The following is a 12,232-nucleotide window of genomic DNA, read 5'->3' as shown; positions in this document are numbered from 1 at the left end:
GGAAAAACTTGTTAAAAAAAATAAGGATCTAAACAAATCTGAATGAATTATACAGGTTGGTACTATGGTCTGTGTTTAGTAAATTATTTTTTTAGCCCTCTCCCTCTCTCTGTTTTTTTAAGTTTTTTTTTTTTTTTTTTTTTTTTTGAGACAGAGTCTCGCTCTGTTGCCCAGGTTGGACTGCAGTGGCGCAATTGCGGCTCACTGCAAGCTCCGCCTCCCGGGTTCATGTCATTCTGCTGCCTCAGCCTCCCAAGTAGCTGGGACTACAGGTGTCCGCCACCACACCTGGCTAATTTTTTGTATTTTTAGTAGAGACGGGGTTTTACTGTGTTAGCCAGGATGGTCTCAATCTCCTGACCTCATGATCCTCCCACCTCATCCTCCCAATGTGCTTGGATTACAGGCGTGAGCACTGCTTCCAGCCTTTTTAACTTTTATTTTAGCTTTGGGGGTACATGTGAAGATTTGTTACATAGGTAAAGTCATGTCACAGGGGTTTGTTGTACAGATTATTTCACACCCAGGAATTTAACCCAGTACCCAATAGTTACTTTTCTGCTCCTCTCCCTCCTCCCACTCTCCCCCCTCAAGTAGACCCCAGTGTCTGTTGTTTTCTTCTTTATGTTTGTAAGTTATCATCATTTAGCTCCCACTTATAAGTAAGAACATGTGGTATTTGGTTTTCTGTTCTTTTGTTAGTTTGCAGTTCCATCTGTGTTCCTGCAAAAGACATGATCTTGTTCTTTTTTGTGGCTGCATAGTATTCCATGGTGTACATGTATCATATTTTCTTTATCCAGTCTGTCATTGATGGGCATTTAGGTTGATTCCAGGTCTTTGCTGTTGTGAACAGTGTTGCAATGAACATTTGTGTGATTTGACTTTATGGTAGAATGCTTTATATTCCTCTGGGTTTATATCTAGTAATGGGACTGCTGGGCTGAATGGCAGTTCTATTTTTAGCTCTTTGAGGAATCACCATACTGCTTTCCACATGGTTGAACTAATTTATAGTCTCACCAAGAGTGTATAAGTGTTGCCTTTTCTCCACAACCTTGCCAGCCTCTGTTATTTTTTGACCTTTTTTTTTTTCCTGGATTTTTATTTTTTTAGTAGAGATGGGGTTTCACCATGTTGGCCAGGTTGGTCTCAAACTCCTGACCTCACATGATCTGCCCACCTCAGCCTCCCAAAGTGCTGGGATTACAGGTGTGCACCACCATGCCTGGATAATTTTTGGATTTTTAGTAGAGACAGGTTTCACCATGTTGGCCAGGCTGGTCTCGAACTCCTGACCTCATGATCCGCCCACCTCAGCCTCCCAAAGTGCTGGGATTACAGGCATGAGCCACTGCTCCCAGCCAATTTTTTTGACTTTTTAATAGTAGCCTTTCTGACTGGTATGAGATGCTGGCTCATACTTTTGATTTGCATTTCTCTAATAAGCAATGGTATTGAGCTTTCTTCATATGCTTGTTGGCCACATATATGTCATCTTTTGAAAAGCATCTGTTCATGTCTTCTGCCCACTTTTTAATGGAGTTGTTTGTTTTTCTCTTGTAAATTTGTTTAAGTTCCTTATAGATGCTGGATATTAGACCTTTGTCAGGTGCATGGTTTGCAAATATTTTCTCCCATTCTGTAGGTTGTCTGTTTACTCTGTTGATAGTTTCTTTTGCTGTGTAGAAGCTCTTAATTAGATCCCACTTGTCAGTTTTTGCTTTTGTCAAAATTGCTTTTGGTGTCTTTGTCATGAAATCTTTGTGCATTCCTACGTCCAGGATGGTATTGCCTAGATTTTCTTCCAGCGCTTTTAGAGTTTTAGGTTTTACATTTAAGTCTTTAATCCATCTTGAATTGCTTTTTGTATGTAGTCTAAGGAAAAGGGGTTTAGCTTCAGTCTTCTGCATATGGCTGACCAGTTATCCCAGAACCATTTATTGAATAGGGAGTCCTCTCCCATTGCTTGTGTTGGTCATCTTTGTTGAAGATCAGGTGGTTGTAGGTGTGAGGCCTTATTTCTGGGCTCTCTATTTCTACTTATCTTAAGAGAAAAAAAGTCCCAGGAAGACTCACAACTCACAATTAAATGATACCAGTGTTGGGCACAAACGTGGATAAAATCTCTGGCATTTTAAATTCAGAGATAAAAATAGTTTCCAGAAAACTGTTCCTTTAAAAAACAAGAGATATGAAATGTTGCGAGTCTCCAAAATGACAGAAATTACTAAAATAAAACCAATGACAGGTAGCGAGAAAAGCCCCACTTAACTTTAGCTTATGTAAACAAGTATATTTAGGAAGTGTACATAAACAAGTTTATTTATATATAATTCAGTGTATTATCTTCAAAAACATTGAATTCCCAAGCAGAATAATTAGTTTAAAATTCATGTGGTTTATTAACAATTAAAAATGATAACACAAGCTGAAGAAGATTGGAGGTGAAATGTTGAGTTTCCTTTGATAGGTAGAGTAATTACAAAGTGTGCTTTTGAAGTTCAAGAAGACAGCCTTAGGACACAACATTTTTAAAGTAAAAATTGGCTTGCACTCTGTTCAAGTGATTTATTTTGCACTAAGAAATGGGTGTGAGACATGATGTGATTTAAAATTTCATCCCTTGATGGAACTGCTTGAGGGTGACATTTTTTTTTCTTTTTTCTTTTCTCAGCCTGCTCAGCCTATGAAGTTTCCTATCTAAAAGTTAATCTTCTGAAATTACTTAGGAATGTAAGGAAACCTAATCTTTTGGTGTGTAAACAAAAGGGACTAAGTATATCACTCCCCCTCTGACACCCAGGAGCCCAGAAGTGGTGAAGTAGCAGCTAGTAGTGCTTACTGTGGCAAAGCAAATCCAGCCATTCTTGTTTGGTTGCCTGCTAATTAATTACCTTCAGAAAACTGCACCTTTACCATCTTTCCCTCTCTAAGAAGGCTTGAAAGGTGTGGGGAATTGAAGAGGGGAGGTAGAATGTACTCAAAGAAGAAAGTTCAAAGGAACTGGGATTTAGTTAAAATAGAAGGCTAGATTATCAAGGGAACTGGGAGGGCATTGAGGGAGAGAAGACAAATGCAGTCATGCATCACTTAACAATGGGGGATACATTTTGAGAAATGATGGTTAGGTGATTTCGTTGTTGTGCCAACATACAGTGTACTCACACAAACCTAGATGGCATAACCTACTACGCACCTAGGATACATGGGCTAGTCCTCCTAGGCTACAAACCTGTACATCAGGTTATGTACTGACTACTGTAGGCAACAGTAAAACAGTGATAAGTATCTGTTTATCTAAATGTGTCTAAACATAAAAAAGTACAATAAAAATACAATATTATAATCTTACGGGACCGCTTTGTTTATGCAGCCTGTCTTGACCAAAATGTCATGTGGTGCATGACTGTAGCAGTTTAAAAAACTGGCTGATGGCAAAGATATTTCACTTGTTTTAGCAAGTGCTTTTTCTTTATTTCTACAAATGGAAAGAAATGCATTTAACCAACTTTAAATAAAGTTTTCAGTAGTCTATTGATGTAAGGAAAAAAGGTACTTGAAAAAAATGTGTCTGTTCGCCAGGCACGGTGGCTCACATCTGTAATCCCAGCACTTTGGGAGGTGAGGTGGGTGGATCACGAGGTCAGGAGTTCGAGACCAGTTTGACCAACATGGTGAAACTCTGTCTCTACTAAAAAAATACAAAAATGATCTGGGCATGGTGGCACGCACCTGTAATCCCAGCTACTCAGGAGGCTGAGGCAGGAGAATCGCTTGAACCTGGGAGGCGGAGGTGGTAATGAGCTGAGATTGTGCCATTGCACTCCAGCCTGGGTGACAGAGCGAGACTCGTCTCAAAAAAAAAAAAAAAAAAAAAATATCTATCATGATATGCTAGTAAATGCTGAAACACTGGCTGGCTGGACTGAAGGGAGGGAAGGCCTTGCTGTGCAGCGTTTGTCAATTTCTGTGGTGTAAATACTCCCCATGTGGTGGATTCTACAACCATGAGTCACTGACTGTGAAGCTGGGAACACACCACTGGGCTTTCCACCAGAGAGATGCAGTAGATGTAAGTGGCCCCAAGAACATAGACAAAGGTAAAATGTAATTAAAAGAAGTGGGGAGGTGATGCTTTTCGAGTACTTCTTATCTTTGTTTTTAATATAGTTTGATTATAAGTTTATGCAATTTAATATTTAATAATAGCTTTCTTTTTAACAGCCAGCTCATAGCTTTCCTGAAAATTTAAGTTGTCTCTTAAGAACCTGTACAAGCTGGTTCTAGCACACCGCTAAATACATGTATAATGGCAAGTTATTGACTGTGGTAATCACTGCCCCCCACCTAGGGGGAGGGAGGGAGCTGTAGTTTGTGGCTAGGGACCTTCACCATTTACTCTGTATGCTTATCTTTTGTATATATTGCTAGTGTAATAGAAGTGAATAGAAAATGATTTTCATAAAATATCGATTGCGCTCATAACCAATACTTCCTTCCCTGTTTTCAACGGAGCCCAAGCCCCTGAAGTAGCATGGCTCAATGCAGAGAATATTGAACTAGGAACTAAAACTTGTCTTTTCATCCTGGTTTGACCTTTAAAAGACTGAATACCCAAGAGCAAGTTATTTAATTTCTCTGAGTGTTAGCATCTTTGTATGTCAAATGAAGAGACGTAGATTTTATCTCTAAGGGTCCAGACAGTTCTAACCTTTGCATTTCTAATTATTTCTTATATCATTCAATACATTTACCATCTGCAGGAGATCAGAGCAGTCACACAAAGTATTCTGTGAAGTCTCAAATTATCCCATTTATTACTCATTTTATTTCCTGAGTTTTTGAAATGTTATAGATCTGAAATTCACGGTCAGTGTTGATAATTATAAAACTTGGGTGGGTGGAAAAAAATCAAGTTTTGGAAGCTGGCTAAAAAAAGGTCCAGAAGATGTTGTCTGACTAGCTCTGTTCCCTGCAGGGTGCATTGATTTGCTGGCTCATGGATGGTATGTATGACAAGAGGCCTGGGACCTGGGCCCTTTGGGAGCCCTCCCACGCCACCTAGGTTTATATTCTTCTAGAATGTATTGGCTTGAGAGCTGCCCCGAATATCAGTCTGCACTAGTCTGATTCTAGTCTCTGACCAGGGAAATTAGGAGTTTGGTTCCTAATTAAAAAAAAAAAAAAAAAAAAAATTTCATTATTTGTATTTTTAAACTTCAAAATAGTAGATGTTTATTACAGAAAATTTAGCAAACAGATGAGCAAAAAAGGAAACAGAAAGATCACTGATGTTATAGAATTTTCCACTTTTTGTTGTTGTTCTGTTTTATATATATGTAAGTGAACATATGGATGTTTTCAACGACATATGTTGGCTCTTGAGACTGGGGCACAGCATAGACTCAGAGTGTAGACTCTGGAGCCAAAATGTTCACATTGGAATCCTGGCTCCATCCCTCACTAACTGTGTGACCTCGGGCAATTCACCCTGCCACTTTGTGCCTTAGTGAAAAAAGGATGATACAGTCTACCTTGTAATGTTATTGTGACAATTCAGTGAGTTAATATGTATGAAATTCTTATAGAACAGTGCTTGGCATGCAATTCAATGAATGATAGCTATTTTTATTGTATTCCATTGTGTATTGATGCTCTGTAGTTTACTAATATCTTACTGTTGGACATTCAAGTGGCTTCTAATTTTTCACAACTGAGATGAAATCTCTTATAGGTTATAACTTTATATACATTCTCTGGATAAATCCTAGACATGGAATCATTTAGCATTCACATATTAAGGTTCTAAATACATATTATGAAAATTAAAGTCTTCCTTACATATAGCCAAATGAGTATCCACTAAGTGCGTAAACACGTCCCATCTCTCCCTCGTATCAATGCTGGTAAATGGGTTGGGCTTTCACATTTTCTTATCAAAATGAGAATTCCACTTATTTCCATAATATATACAAATCTATGCTTTTTATCTTAAATGCAGAAAAAATGCCCTGAGATATTATTAAACTGTGAAAATTAATTAAATCTTAAGGCAAACATTTTTTTTTCCAGAAATTAATTCACCAGGCTGTGCCTAGGCATGGATATACATCCATGGTAAGCAATTCACCCCCAGCCCCACTACTGGGCAAAAGCAGTAAAAGACACAAACTGCAGCTCCTCCAAGGTGGAGGGCAAGAGTGCCTCCCGCCTCCGCTCCTCAGCCTTATTGGACCTACAGATTCTGATCCTTCCTCATGGCTCTGAGGCAGACCCTTTTCCCAGCCTTGGAAGAAGATGCTATCGTCATCCCTGCTGGCTCCTGACTCCATTTGAGAGGTGTGTTCACTCAAATCATGGCCAGCCTGGCAGGGACGCTGATGAGGGAACTCCACAATAGGCAGTGTGTCAGCCAGGTTCTCCCACAGACCAGAACCAGCAGGGGACTGGAGACTCTCCACAGGCACTGAAGTTGCTGTCCCCAAGTGGGATTTCTTCTTCTGCAGGGAAACCTGAGTTTTGCCCTTGAGGTCTTCCAGCTGAACTGATTGATGAGAATCTCACAGTAACAACTAGGTTCATGTTAAATTTTTTTTTTTTTTTATTTTAGAAACAGAGTCTCACTATGTTGCCCAGGCTGGATTCAAATTCCGGGGCTCAAGTGATTCTTCCACTTTGCCTTCCTAAATAGCTGGGACTACAGTGTGGGCCACTATGCCCAGCTTAGTGTTTAATTTAATGACTGGGTGCATTAGCCTGGCCAATTGACACATATGACTGGCCATCACAGGCAGTCACAAGAAGAAGCAGTGTTCATGAAGGATGGCCTGAGTCCTGCTCCCACCGGGTCCCTAAGCCCCCTTTGAGTGCCATACCAGGCAATGTGCATGATTACTGGGTGATGTAGAGATGCCCTTACCCAGCTCTTCTTCTGCGAGAAGATAGTGCTAAACTCTCTTCATAGAAAGGCATAAGGGAGCTTATTATTCCTCTTTTCATGTAGGGTGATTTGGAAATCACAGATCATCAAAGTTATGTGATAAATGATTTCAGAAGGAGGTCTGAAATACCCACTTTAAAGACTATGGTGGAGGGGACCAGAGGATTAATCACGGTATAACTCAGTGATTCCAAGTATAATTCCAAGGTGAGTTCAGAGGAACACTAGTTCCATGGGATAGCAAATAATAGATGAAAGGTAAAGATTCTGAGGTAAAAAAAAAAATGTTTAAGAAAATCTGGCTTAACATCAACAGTAGACTGGATACAGAAAATGTCATACATATACACTGGAAAACTATGCAGTCATAAAAACGAATAAGATCATTTCCTTTGCAGCATCATGGATGGAGCTGGAGGCCATTATCCTAAACAAACTAACACAAAACCAAATACTTCATGTTCTCACTTATAAGTAATAGCTAAACCAAGAAAACACATGGCTACTAAGAGCAGAACAACAGACACTGGGGCCTACTTGAGGGTGGAGGGTGGGAGGAGGGAGGGGAGCCTCCTTAATAGGTTAATGTACTAAAGACAGGAGTCTCTTTAGTTTAATAGGCTAATGTACTAAAGAGGAGCCTCTTTAATAGGTTAATGTACTAAAGAGAGGAGTCTCTTTAATAGGTTAATGTACATGGGAACTCTTGAATGGGTATTCTGGTATGCAGTGTTTACAAGCTTACTTGATTACAAAAACAGTTTTTTGCTGAGCACTTTTTGAGTCTAGTGTCCCACGAAATACCTTAAGAAAAGATGTTATAGCCTGCAGTGCTAGCCACCCAGAATAAAGAATAAAGATGGGATACACTTTCTTCCACATTATCCCACTTATTGCCATTTAGCACCACTAGATTCTATGCAAAAGTAAATTTACTGAGAAATTCACTTCAAAGACACCATTGAACCCCTGCATTTATTGCATGCCCATTATGTGTTACTGCCAGGAATAAGGGCTGCATGAGACCAACACAGACCCTAACTTCATGGAGCTTATGCCTTTCTCTAGACATATATCGCATGAGGAAGTGACCTGCTGACTACACCTTCATTCCAGATAGGGTCCAACAGACCTGACATCAACCCTGGTGCACAAGTTTCCTGGAGTTAAAGGATTGTAGAAATGAGACCATGTGTCCAAACAGCCTGTTCCTTGGCAGAAGGAAGAGAAATGCTAAGAAAAATCACATCTGTCTTGCCAGGAAACTAGTTCAAAACTAGAAGAAAGAGGATCTTTTCCTCTGGGGTGGGCAGTTTGGCAGAAAGCAGTGCCTTAGAGTTTGATGGAAATAAAAGGTGGCCAGTCTCCCCTTCTTGCTGCCCATGTCTTCCCTTGACAGCCAGAGAAATCTTTGACTGAAAACCTTGAATGTGGGGGAAAAAGCAAATAACTAAAAAGCCCCCATCTTTCACAACCATGTAAGTTAAAAAAGCCAACCAGGGATGCCCATACCCAAGGTTCTTATCTTTGGGTTCCTGGTCAGTTTCACTTTGACAAAGAGGAATTTTAATCAATGTGAGACATTTTTTTTGTGACTCTAAAACAGTAAAAATGCCTCATTAGCTGTTTTATGCAGGGCTGCTGCTTCTTGGGCTTGCCACACACTGTATCCTACTGGTCGAGCTCAGCTGGGCCAGCTGGAACATAGCCAGCTAGCTCCTGGTGGTGAGTTCATCTGCAGTGTTCTAGATTAAAGCTCCTATCTTGGGGAGGTGCTTCTGAGCAAAATGGAGGAAGTGGTTCTCCCAGAGGATCACTGGGGAGCCAGGGAGACATGACATGCAATCAATCCTTCCTTCTGTCTTACACATGACATCAATCAACAAACTTGTACTGACATTGCATTAAGGAGACATTAAGGTAGATCAGGTATCTTGAGAGTAGAACTTTAATTCAAATTGGGAAATTATAAGTAGATGTTTTCCCAAGTTGGAATTGGACATGGACCTGAAAAGTTTTCCTTTTATGTTTATTCTAGTTTCCAGCCTCTGTCCTCTCAGCCCATAAGTCCTTCCATTTGCAGATTCAGTTTTATCCAATTTTTATTATAACTCAGTTCTGATTAGGACAGCAAGCAGGTTCAGTACCCTTGGCATACCAGGTAGTGGGGCATGACTTAATCTTGTTGCCACAGACTGTTTCGGGGATGAGTACTGACCTGCCCATTTAGTTGTAGCTTTCTCCTAATATTGTCCCCCGACTTATTTTCACCCTATCCAATCTTGATGTTTGAATTTCCTTGACATTCCTTCTTTTAGATTCCTTTGGGGTCTGCAAAGGATGCTGCTTCACCTTGTAGGAGTTAATACCAAAGTAAGTCAATTTCTTCAACCAAATTTGCCCTTAGTCCAAGCAAGACTGATCTAACTGATCAAGGAAATTGCCTATAAAGGTCAGTTATGACCACAGGCAAACTTGTGAATGGCAATGGTTGATAAGGCATGCTCAGGGACCTGTCCATGTGAATTCAAATCCTAGGTCTGCCACTTACAAGCTGTACAGTCTTTGGCAAATCACTTTATCTCTTTTTTTCTTATCTATAAAATAGATATACAAGCTTGTAGAGTTGTTGGGAGGATTAAGTAAATTGTAACACCTTTAGAATAGTGTGTGTCACATAGTAAATGACCAATAAAATTAGTAATTGTTGTTACTATTATTATTTTCCTGGTTGACCTAAGGGAACTCTCAGTTTAGTAGAAACAGAATCCACCTACTTGGGTTCTGGTGTCAGAGTGGGTAGAGGTGTGGGAAATGCTCATTTGGACTGTGAAACTCATATTGGTAGTTCACACTTGCAGAGAGTTCAGGTTTGACCCTGTAAGTGTTCACCTCCCAAATCTGCTAAAACAATTTGACAATTGGAAGTTAAAATATGGTCCATTATAAGTTTGAGTTCAAGGTAAAAATTATCACCACTCACATCAAACTACCAGTGGATCCATTAAGCAGGAGCATAGGGCAGGAAAACAGGCTGCCTCTGGCCTCATTTGCCATTGGAGCACTGCCTGCTTGGGTATCCCTCTCCACCTTTGAACACTGAGCTTTGAACTGTTGCCTAAGACTCTAACACCTTCTCTTTAAGAAGACTTCTTAATTTGACTATTACCCCAGGGAAATCCACTTGCCAAAATTCCAACAGTAACTATGGACTGAGATCCTGGGGTAAATTAGTATTGGATTTCTGGGCAATTTGCCCTAAATGCTAATGTATAAAATGCACCTGGGTAAGGACATTTTCTTCTGAATCACAGATTCATGGCCTAATTAATTTTACTATCAAGAAGAAAATGCTAGTTGTTTTTTTTTTTTTAACTAAGTACAATTGTCCCTCCATACCATGGGGGATTGGTTTCAGGATCCCCACAGATATGAAAATTCAAGAATGCTCAAGTCCCTTATATAAAATGGCCTAGTACTTGCATATAACCTACACACATCCTCCTATATATTTCAAATCACCTATAGATTACTTATGATACCTAATACCATTTAAATGCTATGTAAATAGTTGTTATACTGTATTGTTTAGGGAATAGTGACAAGAAAAAAAGTCTGTACATGTTCAGTACAGATTCCACCCCCATTCCCTGCCAGCAATATTTTTGATCTGTGGTTGTTTGACTTGACCAATGTGGAACTCATGGATGTGGAGGGCTGGCTGTAAATTAAATAGGTTCTACCCAGGTAACAATTTAAGGTAGGAACTCTGTGGCATTCTTTTCATTGTTCACAGCTTCCAAACTAATGCCTTGAACATGGAGGTGATCCTTTGTATTGCGTATTACAAAGAGGATGTGTAGTGGGGTCATAGAATCCTGGGTTCAAATTTTAGTTCGGCCACATATTTACTTGTGGTGGGGTCGTGAGTAAGTGTTCACCTTCTCTGAGAACAAATTTCCCCTCCCAGAAGTTGGAGATAGGTAATAACACCTACCTTTCAAGCTTTTTGTGAGCCATTAAGAAAATAAAGTAGGAAAAGTACCTGACACATTCTCTGCCACTGTTGATTGTTGTGTGATGAAATCTGGGGATCAGGGTTCTCTCCCAATTCCACAGACCCTCCTTGAGAAACGTTTTAGCAGTGCTTAATTTTACAGACTTAAAAAAAAAAATCATTGCCATTAGAAAATAACTTCCTAACTTTCTTTTTCTTACCTTGGAGATAAACCACATTTGCTTTTTTGTTACCCAGTTTTTAAAAAAACAAGCTATTATGCCTTTGTAAATATTAATCACTTTTATGAAATAATTATATTTGTATTACAAATGCTAATATTTCTTTTTAAAAAATGTTATTGTGTCTATTTAAGGTATATAACATGATACTATGGGATATATACAGAGAGTAAAATGGTTACTATAGTAAAGAAAATTAACATATCCATCATCTCACATAGTGACTCCCCTTTTTTTTTGGTAGCAAAACAGCTAAAATCTAATTTGGCAAAATCTCAAATACAATACAGCATTATTAAATATAGTGCTCAGGTTGTACATTAGATGTCTAGACTTATTTATCCTAAATTTCTGCTACTTTGTATCCTTTGACCTGCATCACCCAGTGTTTTATTCTCTATCTCTGTATATACGAGGTTTTTATTTTAAAATTCCACATATAAGTGAGGCCATGCATTATTTTTCTTTCTGTGTCTGAATTACTTCACTCAGCCTAATGTACTCCAGGCTCATCTATGTTGTCGCATTTGGCAGTGTGTTAGTCTGTTTTCACACTGCTATAAAGAACTAGCTGAGACTGGGTAATTTATGAAGAAAAGAGACTTAATCGACTCACAGTTCTGTAGGCTTAACACGAAGCATGACTAGGAGGCCTCAGGAAACTTTCAATCATGGCGGAAGGCGAAAGGAAGCAGGAACCTTCTTCACATTGCGGCAGGATGGAGAGAGTGAAGGAGGAAGTGCCACACACTTTTAAACCATCAGATCTGGTGAGAACTTACTGAGCAGCAAAGGGTGAATTGACCCCCATGATTTAATCACCTCCTACCAGGCCTCTCCTCCAATTCGGCATTAAATTTGGGCAGAGACACAAATCCAAACCACATTAGGCAGCATCTCCTTTTTTAAAAGGCTCGAATAATATTTCATTATATACTACATATCATATTAATAGGTATAGTATGTATAATATACTATATAATAGTATATCTAGTTTCTTTATCCATTAGTGGCCCATCGACAGACACTCGAATTGTTTCCCATGTCATG

The 12,232-nt window shown here is 39.3% G+C and overlaps 1 long non-coding RNA gene across 1 annotated transcript; it reads left to right on the top strand.

Annotated features, from left to right (window-relative positions):
• The first annotated feature begins 6,115 nt into the window (after positions 1–6,115).
• LOC108512439 (uncharacterized) lies at positions 6,116–9,317 on the top strand. The gene is made up of 3 exons (XR_001880605.1): positions 6,116–6,342; positions 7,007–7,150; positions 9,262–9,317. It is a non-coding gene; the product is annotated as an uncharacterized LOC108512439 (long non-coding RNA).
• Positions 9,318–12,232: the final 2,915 nt, after the last annotated feature.

The sequence above is a fragment of the Rhinopithecus bieti genome, unplaced genomic scaffold (assembly GCF_001698545.2).
Source record: "Rhinopithecus bieti isolate Rb0 unplaced genomic scaffold, ASM169854v2 scaffold_30733, whole genome shotgun sequence".
NCBI lineage: Eukaryota > Metazoa > Chordata > Mammalia > Primates > Cercopithecidae > Rhinopithecus > Rhinopithecus bieti.
The sequence above is the reverse complement of the archived record's forward strand: the minus strand, read 5'-3'. Positions and strand labels throughout refer to the sequence as shown.